Raw genomic sequence first — 12,093 nt, forward strand, 5'->3', positions numbered from 1 at the left:
TGTACCTCGGTCACCTCTTAGCCTAGCCCCTGAGATATGGTGGTTATTACGATAACAACATGGTGGCCCGTTCACACAAGACACATCATAACAAATCTGGATTTGTTAACAAATTATAAAAAACGATCCAAGGATTGACACCTTCTGGACAGTATATTACTAAATTACAACTGATGATACAATTCTTATTATTAATATATATATATATATATATATATATATATATATATATATATATATATATATATATATATAAAATGGTATGCAAATAATGAATATGACATTTACATTAACCCTTTCGTGTGTGGATAAGTTAATGTTTTGTGGGACCTGATTCACCAGATTTTCTCCTTCCCCCCCCCCATCTGCCACACACTCCGAAAATGTGTAATCTCGACTTATTTTCACCACCCAAACATAATTATTTTGCCATAAAACCAACATATTCCTATTTGTCAATGTTTGTTGTAAACGACAAACAAAAAGAAAACGCACAAAAAACACACTATACTTACATTAGGGCCGTGTGAATAAACATTCAAGAGTATACATCTCGATTCCCAACATCATTAGTCGAAGGTTTACTAATCAATCTCTACATGTTATACCATCATTGGAAAGGGAATTTTATTAGCTTTCGAATGCTGCAGGTCCCAGTTTGATACGAGGTATGGTCTTCGAGTAATAAGCGAAAAAGTAAAACCCATTTCCGACAGACAATTTTTTTTTTTTTTTTTTTTTTGGGGGGGAGCTCTAGCAAAAAACTTTTCTTGCCACTGTTATGCTTTTATTTTATCATCCTATACAGAATTTAATTGGCTTTCATGTGAGCCCATAACTGTGATCCTAGGCCTCATAGTTTTTGAGGAAAATGCAAGAAACTACTGTGTACCCATGCCATGTTGTGATTGTAGGGCAGTTTCTTGCCTTCCTTTATGCTACTGCACGTATTTCACCAATTTTTTGTACACTAGATATGCACACTATACTCACATGATTCACTGTCACTATTATTATAGCTGAATAGTCACATTTGGTGCAGGGCAGAGGCAGTGTAGTTGATTAGAAACAGTAGCACAATTTTCATTGGGCCAACGGCTGATAACGACCAGGATTACTTCACAAACACCAACTTTCCTTTTGCAAACACCAAATCTAATCACAACAGTGCCCAAACACTATACACAAGCACTAGGGGAGAGCGGTGAGGATTCGGACATTTTTTACTTTTTACTGTATTGAGCCAAGAGTTGATGCAGTAGGATTTTCTTTTGCAGCTCAACATGTAGCCACATCATTGATGTACCTGGGGTAAATAGGCCAAGAAGAAACCTCTAATACATTTGAAGCTATAGCTCGTCAAATGAAAGTTTCCAAAATGTCCGAATCCTCCCCACTTGTGGTGAGGATACGGACATGAGGGTGGGAGGATCTGGACGTGTAATGAAATATTTTTGTAATGTATAATGCAGATGGTACTTTTTACTTTTGGTCGGTAACTTATCTAGGGATGTTAGATAATGAATAAAAAGTAAATACTTTGTGGAACATCCTTTTATTTAATTCGTTATATTCATATGCAAAATGAGACCATAACTAAGATATTTTTGCCTTCAATAAAAAAAGAATAAGTCAAAATGTGAACCATTCTTGAATTGAAAAGCTTTAATTCCTCACAAAATAAATTGATATAATTCCTAATAATTAGGGTAGGCCTATAGGCCTTTTTAAACTGATTAGGCTCATTCTTCTTTGATAAGCTTATGAAATAAATCAATCAATATTCTATCGAATATTATATCCTGCAAAGCTAAATGCAAAATTGTAATATCCCTGCCTCCTTTTTACAATCTGTGCAACTGGTTTTGGAAGCACCCCAATTACTGATGATTTCCCAATGCTTGCTTCATCCTCGTTATCGGGGAATTTGAAACAGCTAGCTTTAAGCCTACCTTTCACTGACTTTCTTAAATAGGAAACCTGATATTCATCATCATCATTTAAGTCACTGATTAATTTTCCTACATAAAAAACCCTGCTACCTTTTAAGGGATCTATGCCAACAAGGACGAAATCGCCTTCTTCTGGCACTTTATCAACAAAATTAACCTCTTCGTCTTCAAAATCCTCCTCTGAGATGTCAGAAGATTGATTGTCAAGCTCGTCTGCTAAGAGAGTTTCAAGTTGATGGAGCTCTTCATCACTAGTTTGGTCTTCTGCTACTACATTCTTGGTATTTTTCTTGTTCTTGTTATCCTTCGCAAACTTGATCTTCTTTTTCGCTGGCTTTGCTTGTTTTTTCTTTAGCTCTTTTTCAAGTTCAGTTTTTTCGGGAGTGTCAGTTGCAATCATACATCTTCCTCTCTTTTTGCCTTTAGCTGTTCCCTTCCTTTCTGCAGCTTTTGGGAAGGGTCGAACTTCCTCCGGCGATATCACCACTTGATTGTTATGTTCTGAAAGAGACTTAGGTGGAGTAGATGCAAGTCCATCCATTGCTTGTTCTCTCTGCGTGAGATCTACATTTGATACTTCCTCAACGTTGAATGCGGAGGTAGGCATAGTTGCACTGTGACTGGACTGTGGAGAATCTGATCCTTGTGGTTGAATAGGTTGTTCTTCAGGTAACTGGGGTGTGTGACCATGGGCAGATGGGGTTGGATCCTGTTTTGATTCTGAATCTTGTGCACGGTGTGGATGTGATGCTTCCTGTAAGGTTGTTGTGGTTGTAGGTGTTACAGGTTTGGGCTCGCTTCTATCGGTCACATACGCTCCAGCAAAGTCACTTTCTTGAAATACATTAGTATCAAAAGGATGAATGCCTGTGGAGCGAAACACTGGTTTAATGTTAACAGATGTTGCTGCTCTATCCCATGCAGTGCTCATAATTGGAGCCAAGTCATAGATTGTTATGGGGCGTCCTGGGTTCTGAAGCATCCATGAAGTGATCCCTTGATTGTAATATGTCTTAAATGGACCATAGATGGATCTGTCCAGAGGCTGAAGTTTGTTTGAGGTGTGTGGAGGCAGGGTCAGAATGACAATTCCATGTTCCCTTGCATAGTTGATTGCTTCTAATGATAGATGTGACTCATGGTTATCATGATCCAAACTACACCTAGAATTTAAAACAAAATGCTGTAAAACCTGGAGAAAGTTTTTGCTTGTCATCCATCCACTGGGATGAACAAGTCCATTACATGATGATGGAGCTCCATGCATCATCCGAGCTTCATCAAACCTTACCCTTGGGAATATAAAGCAAGGCGGCATGGCATTCCCGTTAGCACATATAATTCCAATCATAGTTACTAGCTCACCCCGCTCACAAGAGGTTACTTGCCCAACTTGATGGACACCCTTTCTAGCAATGATCTTGGGTAGTTTTTGGACGGTTGTGCATCCAGTTTCATCCAAGTTGAATATGCAAGATTCAGAAAACTGATGTCGCTGTAGAACATCATTAAGCTTGTTCTGGAACACAGCAAGGTTTGTTTTGTTAAAACTAGTCATCCGGGCTAAACTAGTTGCCTCTGGGCTTCGTAGAGACAGATCTTTCTGTCTCTCAAGGAATCCTGTTAGCCAATCTCTTCCAGCCCTTTCATCTCTTACCCATGACTGTGGCACAGTTACTCCATAAGCAATCGCATACTCATAAGCCAGTTTTCTGGTTGCTGAAGTTGATAGTCCATGAAAAATTTCAGAGCACTTTTTAACGTAAGCAGCTAGGTCTCTTTCCATTGTAGAATTTAGAACTTGTGTAGAACAGTAACTTCCTAACTGAAATCCCTCATCATCAGCCCTGTTTCTATCCCTCTTAACATTATCATGAAGAGTGCTGCGAGAGATTCCAAACCTCTCAGCCACTTTTCTTATTGAGCCATTTTTCTCGATCACTTCCTAAACAGCAGCTTCTAGAGTAGCAGCATCCCTCTCCCTGTTAGTTTTTTTCTTATATTTGCGTCCCATTGTGAGAATTCGTACACCTGAAACAATATATAGGCAAATTTTGCAATAATGAGATTTCAGATGGGTCCCTTAGTTAAAATTAATTTGTAAGGTTATTCAACCTCATTCATTTTCAAATGGGGTTCATAACATTAAAAGAGATAATTATTTCCAATATATAGAATCACACAAACTCAAGGGTGTCCACAGTCAAAGCTGAATAATTCATCAAGAATATTGCTTAGTACAAAATATAATTATATTACAGTAGGCTACACATTATATAAATATATACTTACCGGTAGTATATAATTATATTATAATATATAGCCTACGATAGTATATAGTATATTAGACATAATATACTGTAGTTATACTAAATTACTTAATGATTGCTTGTTAACGCCTCTTATTTATGTGATTATAATCAATTAAATTGGTGGGAGGATTCGGACACGTCCGAATCCTCACCCTCCCATAGTGTCCGAACTGTCCCACATATACAAATATTTTTTTAATGGCCTCAGCTCAAAATTATTGGCAGCTTTCAAGTCGACAACAGGTGCAATATCTCGGGTATACGATGCAGTTTCACCTCTAGTATTGAATACTCACTTCCTCAGTATATTCATAGTACCACAGCTTACGATATTAAGTCGAAAAATTACATAGGAAATACGAAAAACCACAAAATGTAACCTACATTTCAAAAGAAGCGGCAGCCCTTGACGAAAATCCATGTGACGAAACTGCACAAAAGTCTTGCAATTTCACGCGGTTTCTCACAACTGAGGGACCCATACGTTTTTCAGGACTAGTACTGTCCGGATCCTCCTCCGTCCAAAACCTCACTGCTCTTCCCTACTGGTAGTGTGAAATATGTTGCGTGGCCGGGACAGAGGTAAGAGTGGAAATTTAAAGGGACAGAACTGCACAGTACCTTTCCCACTCACAGCTGATTTGGTACTGAATAACCTGTCTGCTCTATTGCTGGCATCGGGACCCACAGTTGCCAACTCATTACTTTTAACGAGGAGCAGGGAAGCTATGACGCCTTCAAAAATGACGCTGATTGGCTGGAAGCTTTTCCTCTGATGAAAGTTTTTATGCTTTAATGATGCCAAAAGCATCAACGAATATAGTCGCAGCAACACCCATATGATGAAAAACGCGTCATCGTGCATGGAGTGGTTAAAGTTTAGTTTGTTGAATCTGCTGCTTTGTGGAATGAAGTGTTTCTCTTCATTGTTGAACTTTATATTCCTTGTGAATATTTGTGATATTTGCATTGTATAATAAGCAGCAGTGTTGTTCTGTTTCTTCAATGGATTTTTTCCACTTTGCTGTCTTGTAGCTAGTGTACAGTACATGAGGTGTGATTGCTCTGGTTTGGATTGTTTCCATAATGATAATGACGGGGAGATAGCTGTTACTTAGTTTGGGTTTCATTCATGTTGTTGAGTACAAATGTTAGCAAATATAATTTGATGTCTTGTTTGGAGGGGGTGTGGTTTACCTAGTTTGGGGGATGAAGGTGTATCGTCAGGTGTCATTGAAAATGTACATGTTGTAGAGTTGTGAATTAATGTTCAAGCCACAGTGCTTGGTTTAATTGTTTTCGCACCAGCCAGTATTTTTTTTCATTAAAGTCTCCAGCAATGATAGAGTTTTGTGTCTGTGTGAGAGTACAGCATGGGTGGTGTCAGGGAGAATGTGCATGTTAGAATGCTGATTTCTTATTTGGGATCAGATATGACAATGAGTGATGTTTCTATTGTTGTGTCATTCTGAAAAAGCGATTGTATTGTATACACCTAAATGAATTTTCTGCCTAAATGTTTACCGACATAAATAGTATGCTGATACCATCATCACGATGACAATAGTACTACTACCGTGACATTCATCCCGAGTGTATTGGATTATAGTTGTGAAGGAGTTATGGAGGGTTTCAGTAGCCCAATTTAGAACTTAAAGCTGGATATTTATCTCATCCTTCCTACACACTTCCCTCCGACACCTGGTGTATAAAGAGTGGGTTTAAAATTTTACGTCAGAAAAAACATGCTGAGTCTGGTGGCACAACAGTATCTCACATTACTATTAGGTCCAGTACGTTTAAAGATGGTATTCTACTAATATATTCAGTCATGCATAAAATTTCAGTAACTTTGACGTGATGTAGTCATGTAAATTAATTTACAGGTCCTACAGAATAAGTATTTTAGGCTGGTTAGCCTGTCGATCTCAACACACTTGTCAAAGAATTAGACAGCCATTAACATATCAGGCCAAGAATACTACCCCAGTATCCCTGCTTATCATACAAGGTGACTAAAATGGTTGGCAGAGGGTTAGTGCCCCTCCCTGGAAAACAACTAACTAAAAAGACGAACAAGAAGCCTCGGACAAGGACTGACCAAAAGATGACGACCAAGGACCGGACAAAGGACATGGTAATTGCATCGTGGAATGTAAGAGGTGTGAATGATGAGGAGAGAGAGAGATTGTCCAGGTGCTTGAGGGTGCGAAAGTTGATGTATGTGGAGTAACTGAAACTAAATAAAGAGGTGAGAGTGTGAGAGAATGGGAGTATGGATGGGGTATATGTGCAGGAGTAGGTGAGAATGAGAGGGCAAAAAAAAGGAGTGTGTATAGTTGTGAGTAAAAGATGGACGAAGAACATAAGAGAGTATGAATCAGTTGGGTCAAAGATTGTGTGGGTAAGATTGAAAGTTGGAATACAAATGTGGGCGATTGTGTGCGTGTACGCGCCAACACAAGACCGTGCAAGCAGAGTGGAAGAAGAGTTCTGGACAAATGTGGAAGTGTGCATGGAAAAGTTTGGAAGGAATGAGAGAGTGTTTTTGATCAGTGATGTGAATGGTAAAGTAGGGAATGTGAAGGTGGATGGAATAGTTGGTGAGTAAGGTGTGCCTGCTGATATAGATGAGAATGGCAGTGCATTAGTGGACATTTGTGCTGGGGGTGGGTTGAAGATAGCCAATACCCTCTTCAGGCATAAAATGATCCACAGGTATACATGGCGAGTGATGACAAGGGTGGGTGGTGAACTGAATGAAAGGAAGGCAATGATTGATTATGTGTGTGTGTGGATGAAAGGATGCGAAGATGTGTAATGGATGCAAGAGCTTATAGAGGTTGGGGGAGTGGTCTTTCTGACCACTACTTGGTGGTGGCCACAATCAAGATCCATATAAGATAGAGAAATAGAAGAAGGGAAGGACAGGAAGAAGGAGTATTTGCAAGGAGAGTGGAACGGTTACAAGAGGATGGGAAAAAGGCAGAATATAAGAGAGAAGTGGAGGAACGATTGGGCAAATATGAATTGCAGCAGATGGGGGACGTGGAAGGTGTGTGCAGGATATTCACAGAAGAAATATGTGCAGCATGTGATGTGGTGCGTGGGATGAAGAGAAGACGGAGAGGGGTGCAAGGAACAGAGTGGTGGAATGGAGAGGTGAGACAGGCTGTGGCACAAAAGAAAAAAGCATACAATGAATGGATGAGAAATAGGGGCGTGGAAGAAGTTGAGAGGCGGAAGAGAGTTATATGTAGAAAGAAAGAGAGAAGTGAAAAGATTAGTAAGAGAGAGTAAGAAGAGAGTGGATGAGGAATTTCGAAGAAATTTGTGTATAAAGTGGAGGGACTGTAAGAAAATGTTCTGGAAAAAGATGAAGAGAGTAAGACAGGGTGGAAGTGAAGTTAGCAGGGGAGTGAAAGATAAAAATGGTAGATTACTAGTGAAGAAAGGAGAAAAAGTGAGCAGATGGAGAGAACATTTTAAGGAATTGTTGAACATACAGGATGGAAATAATGCAAGTATAAGTGGCTGGGGAATGCCTGGGAGAAGGAGGGAGGTGAGAAGACAGGAAGAAATCAGTAGGACAGAAGTTGCGGAAGCAATGAAGAAAGTCAAATTGGGGAAAGCCCCAGGAATTGATGGAGTGTGTGGTGAAATGCTGAAGCATGGGGGAGAGATAGTAGTAGAATGGATGTGGAAGATGTGCAGATTAGCCTGGGAGGAAGGTAGAGTCCCGGAGGATTAGAAATCAGGTATAATTATTCCTTTGTACAAAGGAAAAGGGGAAAAAGAAGTGTGCAGTAATCATAGGGGCATTTGTCTTAGTATAATAGGAAAAGTGTATGATAGGATACTTATTGACAGAGTTAGAGAAAGAACAGAGGAATTAGTTGGAGATGAACAGGGAGGCTTTAGGATGGGAAGAGGTTGTGTAGATCAGATATTCATTCTTAGATCTTTAGTGGAAAAGTTTCTAGAGAAGGGAAAGAAGTTGTATGCGGCTTTTATGGATTTGGAGAAAGCATTTGACAGGGTGGATAGACAAGGAATGTGGAAAGTATTAAGAATATATGGAGTAGATGGGAAGATGTTGAATGCTGTGAAGAGTATGTACGTTGGTGCTAAGGCTGCAGTGCGTGTGGATGGTGAACTGAGTGAATTTTTCTTTTTGTAGGTTGGGTTGAAACAGGGATGTGTCATGTCTCCATGGTTGTTCAATCTGTACATGGATGGAGTAAGAAAAGAGGTACAAGGTAGGGTAGTGGATGTTGGAGTGGCCCTTGTGAGAGAGGGTAGTGTCTGGAAACTCCCTGTACTGTTGTTTGCAGATGATACTGTGTTGTTGAGTGAAGACGAAGGGGAGCTGCAAGGCTTGGTGGATGAATTTGGGAGAGTGTGTAAGAAACGGAATCTAAAGTAGAACGTAAGGAAGGGTAAAGTGATGGTCTTTGAGAGAGGTGAAGTCAGTGAATGTACAGCGAGGTTGGATGGTGAGAAATTGGAAAATGTGAGTACGTTTAAGTACTTAGGTAGTGTGATGAGTAAGGATGGTGGTTTGGAGGGTGAAGTGCTTGAAAGGGTACAGCAGGGAAGAAAGGTTTGTGGTTCCTTGAAATCAGTGATAAGAAAAAGGGAAGTGAGCGTGGAAGTGAAAAAGTTACTACATGACAGTATTGTGATACCAACTCTAATGTATGGAAGTGAAGCTTGGACATTGTTGGAAGGACACAAGTCAAGAGTGAGAGCTGTGGAAATGAGTTATTTAAGAAGAGCCTGTGGAGTCACATGGAGAGACAGGCTGACAAATGAGGATATAAAGGAGCATTGTGGTGTGGATGTGGATGTGATAGGAAGCGTTATGAGGAACACACTGAGGTGGTTTGGCCATGTGGAGAGGACGGGGGGTGAAAGACTGACAAAGAGAGTGTATGTGAGTGAGGTGCAGGGGGGGAGAGGCAGGAGGAGGCCGAGGATGAGATGGAGGGATGGGGTGGAAAGGTATATGAGAGAGGGGGGTGTGAGTTGGGAGCAGGGCAGTGAAATGGCGGGGGACAGGGCGACGTGGAGGCGATTTGTTTGTGGCCACCCCGAACGGGATTGGGGCGTCTGGCAATAGATATATAGATAGAGGCAGGATTTTTTTTTCAAATCCTTTAACCACTGTTACTCATTCAGTTTAAATATTAAACACTGACGAACTTTATTACAAGTGCTCATGGGTCCTTCGGGCCCCTCGCACTTGCTCCTGGGTAGGGCTCTAGCGTTTATGTGCTGTTCTAGTGTAACACTGTCACTTGGATTTTTTGCAGCTAACCAATTGATTGCGTTATTTGCAGCTTCGGGAATGGAACCCAAGTTGTTGAACACAAGTCCGAAGTACACACACAAACACACGGCTACTGCAACAGTTTATTTTAGTTCTACCTCTGGGCAAAAAATTCTACGGAGATCCTATGCTGGGCTTCGGGAGCAGCGTTTTTTGGTCAAAATGTGATTGTTCATAGAATACAGTAGTTCATCAATCGTGATGGGACCAAGTTTTTACACATCAGCGATTTTTTTTTTTTGCCAATTTTTGTGCGATTTGAATGTGTAGTTTCGGCTGGCCAGAATACACACACACACACACACACACACACACACACACACACACACACACACACACACACGGCTACTACTATAGTAAACTAGATATGAGTGGTCTGACATAGTTCCAAATCGGTAATTAGCTACATTGTTATAAATCAACAAACAACTAAGATATTCCAAAATTAGTAATCCTACTCATTCGAGTATATACCAGAGTGAGTCGCCACATGTTTATGTTACACATATTGTTTATGATTCTCTTTGGCCATCAGCACAATCTCAGGCTGTTGGGACACTACTGGCTATTCCACCTCAGGCAGTAAGGCTGTACTGTATATGTTGAGCATGTGACACTAACTCAGCCGCTGTTTGCTTACGCTGTGCAGGTATGAAGACAGGTTGTGGCTGGGTATGTGTAGACGTTAATCTTTGCGTGAGTGCACAAACACTGTCGGCTTTGGGTATACCTGGAGCTCCTGCACATTTACCATTGTTGAGTCTGACATTCTTCCACAATTCCTGACTCTGGGCTCTAATAAATTTGAAACTGTTATTCAAAATCTGGTTTAGACTCCAGGAGTGTTTACCCAATTAGAATTGATTATTTTGGAGACAAAGCTTGTTGGAAAACTGTTATTGCGACTGTTTCACCAATGTGGGTGTGATGCTAATCGGCCACGACCATGTTCACACCTGCTGTGGTGGTTCTAAGAGGAAGTTCGTTTTTGGTCTTGCACTTTAGGTCTGTGGCAGTCACTGTACAGTTTGTCTTTGTGATTGAGGGTGTAGGAAATCAGGCTGGTTTGGTATGGATACCACAGGTACTACAGACTAGATGAACTACAGAGAAGCTGGCATTGACACCACAGAAACAAAGGAGCAAACAGATGATTGAGTTACAGCCTGGCACGAGACAAGAGGTGACTGTTGTGGCTGTGGCAGTAACATGAAAGAGAGACTGGTTATTGTTGTGTCTGTGGCACTGATTGGAAGGAGACAACAACTGATTGTTTTGGCGCCGGATGCTGCGGGACAAACAGTAGCAGAGGCTGCTGCCTGACGAACACTTGCTGGGGCTGTGCTGGTCTACCACAGTGTCATCATACCAGAAGACACGATGGCTTCCCAACACACCAGTCATCAGAACTTCTTGCCCAGCCCCATCTTCATCTGAAGCACCGTAATGCAATATTGGACAATGAAGAATTAGCAGCCAAAAAAAAAAAAAATCTTACTCGCAGTAAGATTAATCTTAACGCACTAATGGAATATATACTTTTACGTAAAATTGATAATTACTTCTAGGCATCTATAAACTAAGTATGTAAGGGTTATTTACTACAGTTGTGTTTGAAATGATTATTGGGGTCAGTGTGTAAACTCTTCCAGTTTCAAAACGTATATACTATTCTAGGTGAAAGTGTGATCAGCAAATTTAAACTGAAAACAAGTTCTCTGGCTGAAGGTATAATGATCTGATGGAAGGCAAGAAAAAGAGTTACAGCTAAATAATAATTATACGTTAAAAGTTGAATACTGCCCAATTGTATAAAACCTGCCCAGCCAATGTTATCGAGATGGGGTGGACTTCGGCACATTTCTGAAGTAGCACCTGGCCAGTTGATTTGCCGCGGCCAAGGCTCCTCACGTATGCCATTGATAGATGTAGAAAACTCACCTCGGCCCGTTTACTTGCATTGTTTCATTATAGGACGTTCACCTTAACTTGGCTCAGATTTTAGCCGTTTACAGCATATATTACTTAGCTTAATGTGGAATACGACAATACCGTTCGTTCGTTTGTTCAAAGATTCACTTCATCTATAGTGAAAGCCGGGTCATCCATTAGCCTGGTGACAGTACCACATCTCTACAACGTTTCTACAGCTATTCCTGCAGATTAGTATCATGTTCTAGTGTGTATCTATTATTGCAACTCAAGAAGAAACAGCTATTCACACCTAAGTGAACCTGGGTCGTTTATTAGGTGGAATGGTAGGTTTTGTAGCACCTATTCCTTAGCTATTTATTTTACATTCGAATATTCCACGTAAGCATTTTCTTGTATGTTACTTAAAACGTTATTACATAAACATACTTTGTATCAGTTCGTACAAGCGGAATGAAAAATATACAGTGCAGAATAAGTTGCCAAGCAAAATGTGCTCCAAGACTTCGAAAGCCAAATACAGTACGGCCTCCAATCTCATAATTCTTCTTGATATGCTTCAATG

This window comes from Coenobita brevimanus, chromosome 22 (assembly GCF_032717465.1).
Source record: "Coenobita brevimanus isolate Jiangsu-jjx chromosome 22, ASM3271746v2, whole genome shotgun sequence".
Classification (NCBI taxonomy): domain Eukaryota; kingdom Metazoa; phylum Arthropoda; class Malacostraca; order Decapoda; family Coenobitidae; genus Coenobita; species Coenobita brevimanus.